Consider the following 10068-nt stretch of genomic DNA (forward strand, 5'->3'; position numbering starts at 1 on the left):
TAGGGAGAAGCATCGGACTTCTGCTTGTGCATGTGCACATCTTCTGTGTAACTATGTTTGTCTTCCTGGAGCCCAAACTGACATGGTGGAGCTCAAAATTGTGGCCACCATGGCCCGACACAAGATTGCCCTGAGAACTGGTACTGGCCCAAATGTGAGGGACTGTCCAGTCTTGCTTTCTGACTCCGGATGACTGAGAGCTTGCATCTGCCAAGGAGGTGGTGGTTCACAGCTGAGAAAAATCCTGCACTTGCTCTCATTTTTTTGTGAAGCCAGATGTTTCAGACAATTTGTTTCCAGAGCTTTCTGTAGCAGACTGCAGCTGACTGTGTGAGCAGAAGAAAGGTTTCCAAACCAAATTTCTGAAATGTTTTCTAAACACTGTTTCAGGACTTTCAGACTGCAGGACCAGATCCTTAGACAGCATAAAAGGACACAGATCCATGGAACTGAACAGAGTTCACCTCCTTCACTAGAGAAAGCACAGAAACACAGAAATGTTGGTTGGAAGAGTCCTCTGAAGGCCCAAGCTCATCCAGGCTCACGCTTAACACAGGGCTATTGCACTAGGTCAGGTAAGCCTTGGTGTTGTCTAGCCAAGTCTTGAAAGTCCCCAAGGACGGAGGGTCCCATTTTCTGGGAGATGTTTTCCCTAACATCCATTTTAATCTCCCAAGCTCCAGCCTGGGCTTGTTGTCCCTCATTTTTCCATCTGCCACTCACAGGAGGCATTGGGCTCTGTCAGTCATGTAACTCCCATCAAGGGAGGTGAGATTTGCAATACGCTCATGTTAGATCACCCCTCCACCTCCCCATCTCTGGACTAAACCCACCCAGCTCCCTCAGCCTTTGCTCATAGTGTGTGTGCTCTGCTCTAGCCATCTCAGTATCCCTCTTACTGGGCCTGCTCGCACCAAGGGGACCAAAGTGACACAGTGTGTCACCAGTGGCCTATGGGGAAGAACAGCTTCCCTCGCACTGCCAGCTATAGGCCTCCTCCTGCAGCCCACCAGGCACTTTGTCCCGTTGGCAATGCCAGCACACCCTAGGCTCTAACAAGGTATGATGTATAATTTGTAGCAGTACGAATAGGAGCAGTACAATGAGCAAGCAGTTTCAAAATCCAATTTCATAGACACAGAGATTACATTAATCTCTTTTAATAGCTAAACAATTCAGTTTTCAAGATAGAACAAAGCATGGGATATTCTTGACAAAATTGGTGCTTCAAAGCTGCCTACATCAGATTTAAAATCCTAAGTCCTAAGCTCCTAATGATAGAATTGATTGTATCTTTTCAGACAATAGCACTGCAAAACTTGCATTTAATCTCCTCTTTTTATAACACGCTGTAGCTGCCTGGACTTGCCTGTTGGGAAGCAAATGTAGATTGACTTTGCCTTCAAACACCATATGAGGAAACTCACTCAGCCCTCACCAACTGATCTCGGGGGCCTGTGGAATGATAAAAGCTCAAGTTATCAAAGTATCTGTAAACTGCCTTCTGATTTCAAGCTGGAGCACCTCCCTGAATCTGGACCCTTTGATTTAAGGTGGCTGCTTTCTTTCACCATGTCTCAACAGGCAGAAAAGGGCATAACTTTAATTCCTGTTGGCTCAGTCATATTAGCTCAACATGACTGAAAAGCCCTCTTCACCTCCAGAAACGCAGAACTGAATGTGGATCTACATTAGAATCTTCTGCCTGTGTAGTAAGTACCTTGGAATATACAGGGATGTTTTCATACCGCCAAAAATATCGGTGTAAAAGTGCTTTTCTTGTTGACACTGTTTTGCTTGGAGAACCAAAATTAGCTCTCCTGGGGAAGGCACTATTTATTGGGCTAGACTAGACTGTACGTCTTCAGAGAATTTGAAGGTTTTGTGGTCTAGGCATATCCATTTCAGGATGATTTTTAGTGTTTGTGTTGTGATTTAGGGCTCTGAAAAATAAGCTCCAGCAAATGATGGTGAGGTGACTGAAGGGGTGACCCACCCAGATGTTCATTACTGCTCCGCTGGCAAATATTACCGTCCCTGCAGCAGAGTTGGCAGAAGACAACATATGTCCAGGGCAGAACTGCTCCAAGTGGCATTTTATTTGAAATCTCCAAGGAGGTGGGATTAGACTAGACAGAAGATTGTGAACTAGAGATACTAAGATGGTCATAATGGTTTCTGCCCATCAAGACCAGCACATCTGCCATGCCTCATGTCTTTATGGCTTCTGCCCCCTGATTCTGTCCCCTCTTTGCACCAGAACTGGCAGGCAGCTGATCCTAACAGGAGATGAGTCAGGGACTTCAACAGCCAAATGATCTCCTCATTCACCTAGAAGGAGTGCTGGGGACTGAAATACCACCAACTTCTATCAGCTTAATCATGATTCCTCTCTCTCAGGCAATGGTACAAGCGTCTCCTTCTGGTGTCTCAGCTCTACTGTAGCCTTTGGTGGTACAGCAGTATCAAGCAACAGCAGGTGATAGTCTCTTCATCTGCTCATCTGTTTTCCAACCAAATGGTAATCTGAGGCCAGAGGCTTACCCGATGCTCCTGTATGGCCAACTAGCAAGGCACCTGCTGCCAGGGAAGGTATCCCTTACCCTTCAGCTGTACTCCCTGTTTTGCTGTAGAAGTAACCTGCTATGTTACTGTACTGTAACTGTACTGAGTAGGTGCCATTGCTGTCAGAAACGGAGCTGCCGTTAGTGGTTGTCTCCTTCCTCTCCCAGCAAGGAGGGTGGCTAGCCAGAGACTTCCCTTACACTCCAATGCTGCAGCAAGCAGGAGCAACTGCAGGAGCGAATCAAGACTGACTCTGATCTAAGCAATACTGCCAGGCTAAAATGCATGAGAGTTTTCCTCTCCCTGGCCTGTTACTAACAGAAAATATCAGTGGGAAAAAGGCTGGGCCTTAAATATACAATGAGCCTTTCCCCACCCGTCACCACCTAACCGATAAGCTACTCTAGGCTATCTTGTTTATGTTTATGTGTGTTTAATACCTTTTACCATTTGTGTTTGCCTTGAAGCTACAGGCAGCTATGTGCTGTAGTGTGCTAAATATTTGTGCCATAAGTACAAACAGATGTCTGAAGATCTGCTTTGAAACAAATCTTTACCCTCTAGATTCTCTCCCAAGACTCCTCAGGAAAAGTATACATCACTATATTCACAGCAAAGCCCTGAAGGCCAGGGAGACAGGAGATATATAGGAATAGTCAGTAGTGCAGCAGGAACACGTACGCACCTCTCTATTTCATAAATCCTTCAGAGCAACAGTTTGGGTATCAGAGTTTTAATAAATTCATTTGCAGGTCCTCGTTCCTATAAAGCAGCCTCTGCTACATGCAGGTCTTTTAGGTTTGTTTTGACTCACTAGCCAGATTCTTGTCACCCTCAAGAGCTATTGCCTGCAAGCTAAATAATCTCCCTAATATCAAAAACTTAGAATAAGCAGAGATGGTAAAACCTGAGTGGTGTGCATGGATGGCTTTTGCTCACACATATTGCTTCTGTCAGCTGCTCCCAGGGATGGAAAGGCTTCACAAGGCAGACAAAAGTGGCATTAAGTAATTTGACTTTCAGAGTCAAAAACTCAATTCAGAGTCAAAAACTGAGAGGTACACCATGATACTGCGTGCCACATGCAAAGTAACGGGGAAGGTTAAACAGCCTCTGCCTCAGGCAGCTCCCAGTTTATGTCAAGATGCAACAGAAAGCCTGAGAGGGGAAGGGTAAGATGGTAGTGGTGAAACCAGCCAGGATTGTGCGGTGATTGCTGTGTAGGAGGTTGCAGCCAGGACTCTCAAATGACTTAAACCACTGTGGTATGGCTTTGGTTTTGTTTCTTCTTTTCTCACGTTTTGGGGGAGAAGAGGGTGTGTCTGGAAGTTCAGGTGCTAGCTTGGGACTTAGGTGATCTATGTCCAGGTTTCTGCCCCACTGACTCCCTGGGGCAAGTTGCTCCCGGCTCCTCTGCCTTTTGCCTCTCATTCTCCAAGGAAGAACAGCACTTCCACGCCCAAGAAGCGCATGAAGTTAATACTTCAAAGCCTGTGAGGCTCTCATACTCTGAGAGAGAACCGTATCAGGCCCTGATAGAAGAGATACACTCTGCATTACCTTTAGACTGTATGCCATGGGCAGCAAAAGGAATCCTTCAGAGCACTCAGTAGCTGACTTACAAATGCAAAACAATGTTTGACCTGAGCTACACAGGGAACTGATATTCTGCTGTAAATCTCTCTGATTCACTCTGCAGAATGCTTTCCATTCACTCTGCTTCATTTCAGCTCCCTTGCATTTCTTGCTTAAAACATGAAAATGATTCGTATCTTTTCTTATATCATTCATTTTCTCTTCCTAGTAATCACTCCTTTGTCTTGCCTAATTCCACTTCATCTGTAACTGTTCTTCCTCCCTTTCTCCTCCTCCTCTTCATCCATGAGCTCAGGCGAGAGCCACCCATTGCTGGGATACCTGTTAGGACCCTGTGGGCAGGTAAATCCCAGGATTTACAGACCCTTTGCAGCGAGGGGTGGCTGGCTGGGGCTGATCACAGGGTATATTGCAAGAGGGGACTGCTTCCCAGCTCCTGCATCCTGCTTGGTGCCTGGCTAAGGCTGATGTGTGTGGTTATTCCTTCCTTCTGCACCGAGTTCGCCATGTGCAGGAAAGGCCAACGTGTGCTGAGCAAGGGAGCTGGGGAGCAGCTTGGCTCCTTGATGGGCTAGGCCTCTGAGAAGTGCTGCGGTGTGAAACAGGAGCTTGCTGGAGGGACAGCTGGGGAGAGACAGGGAAAAAAAAAAGGAGTATGGGATAGCTCTGGATTGAAGCCTTTAAAGGGACTGCCTCTGACTTCTCCTTACCCTTCTTCCTTTCCCTGCTTGCAAGAAAGGAGGTCTAGCTGCTAAAATCATAGCACAGGACTCAGGAGGCTTATTTGGTTTTCAGAGTTAGATTTCCCTTGGTTTAGATCCCTGAAACCATGTCCTCAAGGTGGGAGTCAGCAAAGTGCAAAGGCAGGAGTGGGTGCACAGGACCAGAGCCGGAGAGGAGCCTGTCCACGTCTACAGCAAGAAGCTGTTAGACTCAGCTGTAACATAAAAATGCATCTTCCAGGCAGTGGGGCAAGCCTTTTTGTCATCCTGTGCTCCTGTGCCTTGTTGTTCAGAGAAAACAATATTTTCTTCCCTTGTGGGGATGAAGTTTGGGAAGATGAAAGAGTCTAGTAAGGACTGTAGCCGTGATAACAAAAGTGCCTGGCTGGGAGCCCTGCAGCCTTGCAGCCACTTGCTGTACCCCTCTTTACTCAATACCCCACAAAGTGGTCTGAGTGGGAGAAAAGATGCTGTTTTGGGGACAGCTGTACTGCCATGCCCTCCCACGAAGAATATGCTGCTTACATCAGTGCTGTAAGTAAAAAATCTTGTCAGAGGTGGTGGACCCTCCAAGTCATTTACAGCATATTTCCTTGAGGTAGCAATGAAATCTGTGATGGTTTTGTTTGACATTTGCAACCCCAGCGGAAAGAAAACAGTGTGGCTTTTTCCTTGCATTTGCAGCTGAAGCGTTATCAAGGACAGAAAAGAAGATGCACCTCTATCTTTTTTTTTATCTTATGCAGGTACAAACAGTGTGTTCCTGGTGTGAACTGAGAGGCACTGGGCTCTGTGGGAGTGATCTGCTTCTTGGAATTTATTTCACATGGCTGTGAGTGGCTCAGCAAGATAGGATGGGAAAAAAGAAACAGGCCCAAACCTCCAAATGACTCTGAAAGACTGAAAGAGCCTAGCGATGAGTCCTCACATCTCCTGCTTCCCCAAGAGAATGGAAACCTTTCCAAGGGAGCTGATATATCTACCACCAGCGTTAAGCATTTTGTGTTTTGTTTTTTTTAAAGAAAAGCCAAATTACACTAGGAAGTATCACCTGCCCAATTTTAAGTCAAAACAAATAAATAGTCTTGGGTTTTGCCTTTAATTTCCTGTCCAGTGCCAGCTTTCCTGAGCCCAACATGGGTCTTTTGTGAAATGCTCTGAGGATTTTGGGGACAGGAAGTGGCCCCATCACCTCCACGGCAACTGATGAAGTGCAGAAGAGCTCCAGCAGCTAAGGAGCCCGCATCCCAACAGGTTGGCTCTCCTTTTTTGCCCTCACCAGCTGCTCTCAGCACAGGGTTCCCTGCTCTGTCTCACATTTCAAGGAGGGACTATGTCCAGTTTCCTTTTAGAAAAGGCAATTTTTCCAATTGTCCTTGTTTGAAAGAAAATACTGTGTTCAGCAGCAGTCAAAAGAGCGGGCTAAGTACTCTCTGGTCTGTGCTGTGCTGATGTGATGAGGCTGGGCCATGAGTCCAGCAAGTTTTACTTATTTCTGTACCGTGTAGTGATAATCTGGCATGTACTGTATTTTTCCTTTACCGTAGAGCTTCCTCCCAGGACTCTGCCTGTAATTTGATCCTGTTTGATAAACCATCACGCAAACACTACATGGAACCGTAGCCCTAATGACCTGTGTTAATTAAAAATCAAATGACACTTTCTCAGGAGAAAGTTGTTTAGTTCCAGTGTTTTCCTAAGATAATGATACCAGGCCAGCCTATTACCCTCCCCTGTAGTGTCATTCATTGTTCACTATGTCTAAACTCCTGCATGCCATTGCACCGCATTATTTTGTCATGTTCCACCCCATCGTTTCAAAATAGGTTGCCTCTTAGTTTAAAAGTACAGCAGAAGCTTTAAAGTCTTGAGGAGAGAGATGCCATATCTTTACTGTGATGATGTACAGTCTGCCGGTTCAATTTCACTGCCTTTTAGCACCAAACCGAGAAACACTTTGACTTTTCATCTCCCCTGGCTTCTAAAACAGCAAGAGATAAACAGGAAAAAGGGGAGACACCTTCTGTTTGATATTGTTTGACTCTCAAGTCAGTTCAGGCTCTGATATTAATAACTTCCTGTTTTGTTGTAAGTTTTCTGACAAGTGAAGAGCCTCCATGTGCGTTAGCATTTCAGCCTCAACTTGGGCAACTCCATGACTGGCATGTTCCTGGGCTCTGGACTACAAATGCCAGTTTTCTGCTTACCTTCAGGTCAAAATTTTAGAACTGGAAGTCAAATCACTAAAGATCAGGTACCTAAAACCACAGTTAGCTGCCAAAATAAAAATGACCTGATTGTCATAACGGTTGAACACCTGCAGACCATCTAAGTGTCATGGGACCTGAGAGGGCAGAATCTATACAAATCAGTCTAATTTTATGTAGGAACTCAAATAAGGATCTTAATTTGAAATTCTGGACATCTGTTCATTGCTAAGGATGAGCTCAGTAGCTAGAAACAGAAAAGAGGATCTGGAAAAATGTGGAGAAAGGTGCATTTGTGTAATACCACTTGTGCAAGATGCTTGTGAAATGTGGTGCATATTGCATTGCATCATTTTTCACATACGCTTAAATTAGTAAGACTCTCTCTTTTCCAGCTATCCAAATAACTTTCTCTGTGAACGGAACTACTTCCTCTGGATAATACACTGTTTTGCTAGCTGCTGGAGAAGTGGAGTCCCCCCAGATGCCTAATGCCTGTGTACTGCCCATGGCTGCTGCTCTGTGAATGAGGAACCATCTCCCAATCATGGTGTGTGACAGCACAGCTTGGACTTAGCAGTTCTATGAGATTTGAAAAATCAAACCAGCTAATCAAGATTTAAAACAGTGCTGGATTGGAAAGACTAGCAAGTGGTCCAGCTGTGAGTTAATTCATTAGTTGCAGTAAATATTGCTTGAGAAGATTGTCAAAAGGAAATGTGAAGCATCTGAAAAGAAATGTCCTTAAAGTGAATGTCAGAAGATTTTGCAGCTGTCATCCCGTGGACTGGGAGACTCTGGGCTTTGGAGGGAAGACGGGTGAAAGAAATAAAAAATTGAGTAGACGATAAAGTACCAGTTCCCACTGAGTGATTATAAAGGAAACAATCTTACCACTACAGGGACCTAATTAGAGACTGAATCTCAAAACTGTCTAATATCTCCTCCAGGACACTGAGAAACCCAAACTAGCTAAAGCAGTCTGTTCAGACCAGCAGCATTAGGAGACTCTGCAGCTTCAGGGGCACACTGAAATTCCAGGCTTATATAGCTGTGGGTGTTTCCAGTGTTCCTGAACCCTTTAGTCTGTTCAGCGCTCACTTCGGACCAGGGAGGCAACTTGATTTTCTTGCCTGGTGTGGCCAGCACAGCATCATCCTGGTCCTACAGAAGGCAACAACAGGCTCTGACTGCTGTGTGCCTGAGCCTTCTGTAGGAAAGGCACCAGGACCTGTTTTCCCAGGCAAATATAAGAATTAATGATCAACATTAACATGAGAGAATTTCAGCTTTCTATGACTGATCTGATGAATCACTGCTTCTGTTGGTCTCCATAATGTGCAGATCAGGTGTGCGTCCTCAGGCCTTCCTGGAGATGCCAGTCCTGTCAGTCAGTGGTTGCATGCATTGGTTCGCTTAAGCCTTGGTGCAGGGCTCAGCTCTCCCACCTCGCTCCACCTATTGTCCACCTGAGACACTGTCACCCTTCTCCCCCTCCTTTTGGAAATGTGGAAACACTGGCCATAGTCTGAGGCTAACTTTTGGCAGCAATGCCCATCCCTGCTCTAGCTGCTCACTTCTACCTCTGAGATGCAGTGCATCACCTCTTCATCACTGTGCAGAGCAGGGACCTCCCCATGTTAGGTGTTTTTTTTTTCCTTTGTTTGGTGATTTTTCTAAGCAGCCACAAGTTTTTGCTGGCTTTTATTTAAGACTGGTCAGTTGTGGGCCCTGGTCCTCAGCACTCCCATCCTGATGCCACGAAGGGCTGCATTGGCAGGAGCCATGCTCTGGTGTGAGTGAGCAGCATGGTGAGCAGAAAGGAATTATTTTAGCTGGTATTGCCATTAAAATCCCTTTTCGTGTAACCCTGCCCCCATAGAGTAATTCTGTGCAGGTGAGGCTTCAGGGGTTTGTTCCAGTGTCACTACTACTAGCAGCCATGTTTTTCTGTAGCAGGGTTTTCCAGGCGTAGGGAGGGCTGTGCATACTGAGCCCACTCAGGGAGCTCAGCGCTCCTGGGAAGAGCAGGGATGACCGCTTGGGATGGGTAGATGTATCATGTATTGGGGGGAGTGGTTTATGTGTCTCCTCTGGGGTGGGGAGGAGGTAAGTGACCTGCCCAGAGAGAGCTCAGCGCTGCTATCATGAGACAAGGACATTTTCATAACCGAGGTAAATAAACAGATTACTTTTTTTGCTCTAGGGAGATAATTTCTTCTGTGCTACTAGCCTGAGACCGTTTCTTGGCTTAGCCTGTATTCCTACCGTATGCAACAAGCCTTAACCACTTCATTTGAGGCTGTTATTCATTTGGGGCCAATATGAAACATTTCTGGCATTTCTTTTCCTTTTTTCTGGCCCTTACAATGTTGCTAATGTCTCCACTTCTGTATATATGTTTTCTTCTCTAACATTTCAGTTCTCCTCTCTTATAATATTTTAAATCCTTAATTGCCTGGTGCTGCAGATGGAGAGTATTAGTTACCTTCCATCACCACTCTGGCCATGATGACTTCCTTCACTTGACAAGTTGATTACTTTGTCAAGGTGAATGTTGAGTCTGTCTGGAGCATCTCTGTGTGTCTTGTGCCAGATTGCAATTGCAAGCTGGTTTCTTATCGGACATGCTGTTTCTCCAGACACAGAATATGAGGAGTAAAACTGGGATTTTTGAGGGGCTTTTTTCCCACTTCCCTACTGAGACTGATGTTGCTTCAGTTTATAGCAATAGGATTTAGATGGCTATATCTCTAAATGTGACAAACTAATGCATGGCAAGCAAACCCAACTGATGAAATTCCATTGATAAAGAAAATTCCCATCCTGGCAACCACCCAGCAAAGTCCACAAGTGGCGATTAGGAGTTAATAATAACTGCACCAAGTCTGCCAAAGCTGCTGGAGATGTGACTAACAGACACCTCCATGGAGCCAAAGAATTGTTGCAGTGCCTGCTCCCCGCTGTCCTGCATCAGC

The 10068-nt window shown here is 45.6% G+C and overlaps 1 long non-coding RNA gene across 4 annotated transcripts in view; it reads left to right on the plus strand.

The window, feature by feature from the left end:
- The window catches only part of LOC142053300 (uncharacterized), a 54513-nt gene extending 45218 nt beyond the window's left edge, over positions 1-9295 (plus strand). The window contains exons 3-6 of one of the 4 annotated variants that reach the window (XR_012659164.1): positions 391-575; positions 1356-1712; positions 5630-6137; positions 7486-9295. This is a non-coding gene — a long non-coding RNA (uncharacterized LOC142053300). The remainder of the gene's footprint in view (positions 1-390; positions 576-1355; positions 1713-5629; positions 6138-7485) is intronic. The other 3 variants (XR_012659170.1, XR_012659166.1, XR_012659171.1) reach the window with 3 other exon arrangements.
- The last annotated feature ends 773 nt before the right edge of the window (positions 9296-10068 follow it).

The sequence above is a fragment of the Phalacrocorax aristotelis genome, chromosome 1, assembly GCF_949628215.1.
Source record: "Phalacrocorax aristotelis chromosome 1, bGulAri2.1, whole genome shotgun sequence".
Taxonomy (NCBI): Eukaryota; Metazoa; Chordata; class Aves; order Suliformes; family Phalacrocoracidae; genus Phalacrocorax; species Phalacrocorax aristotelis.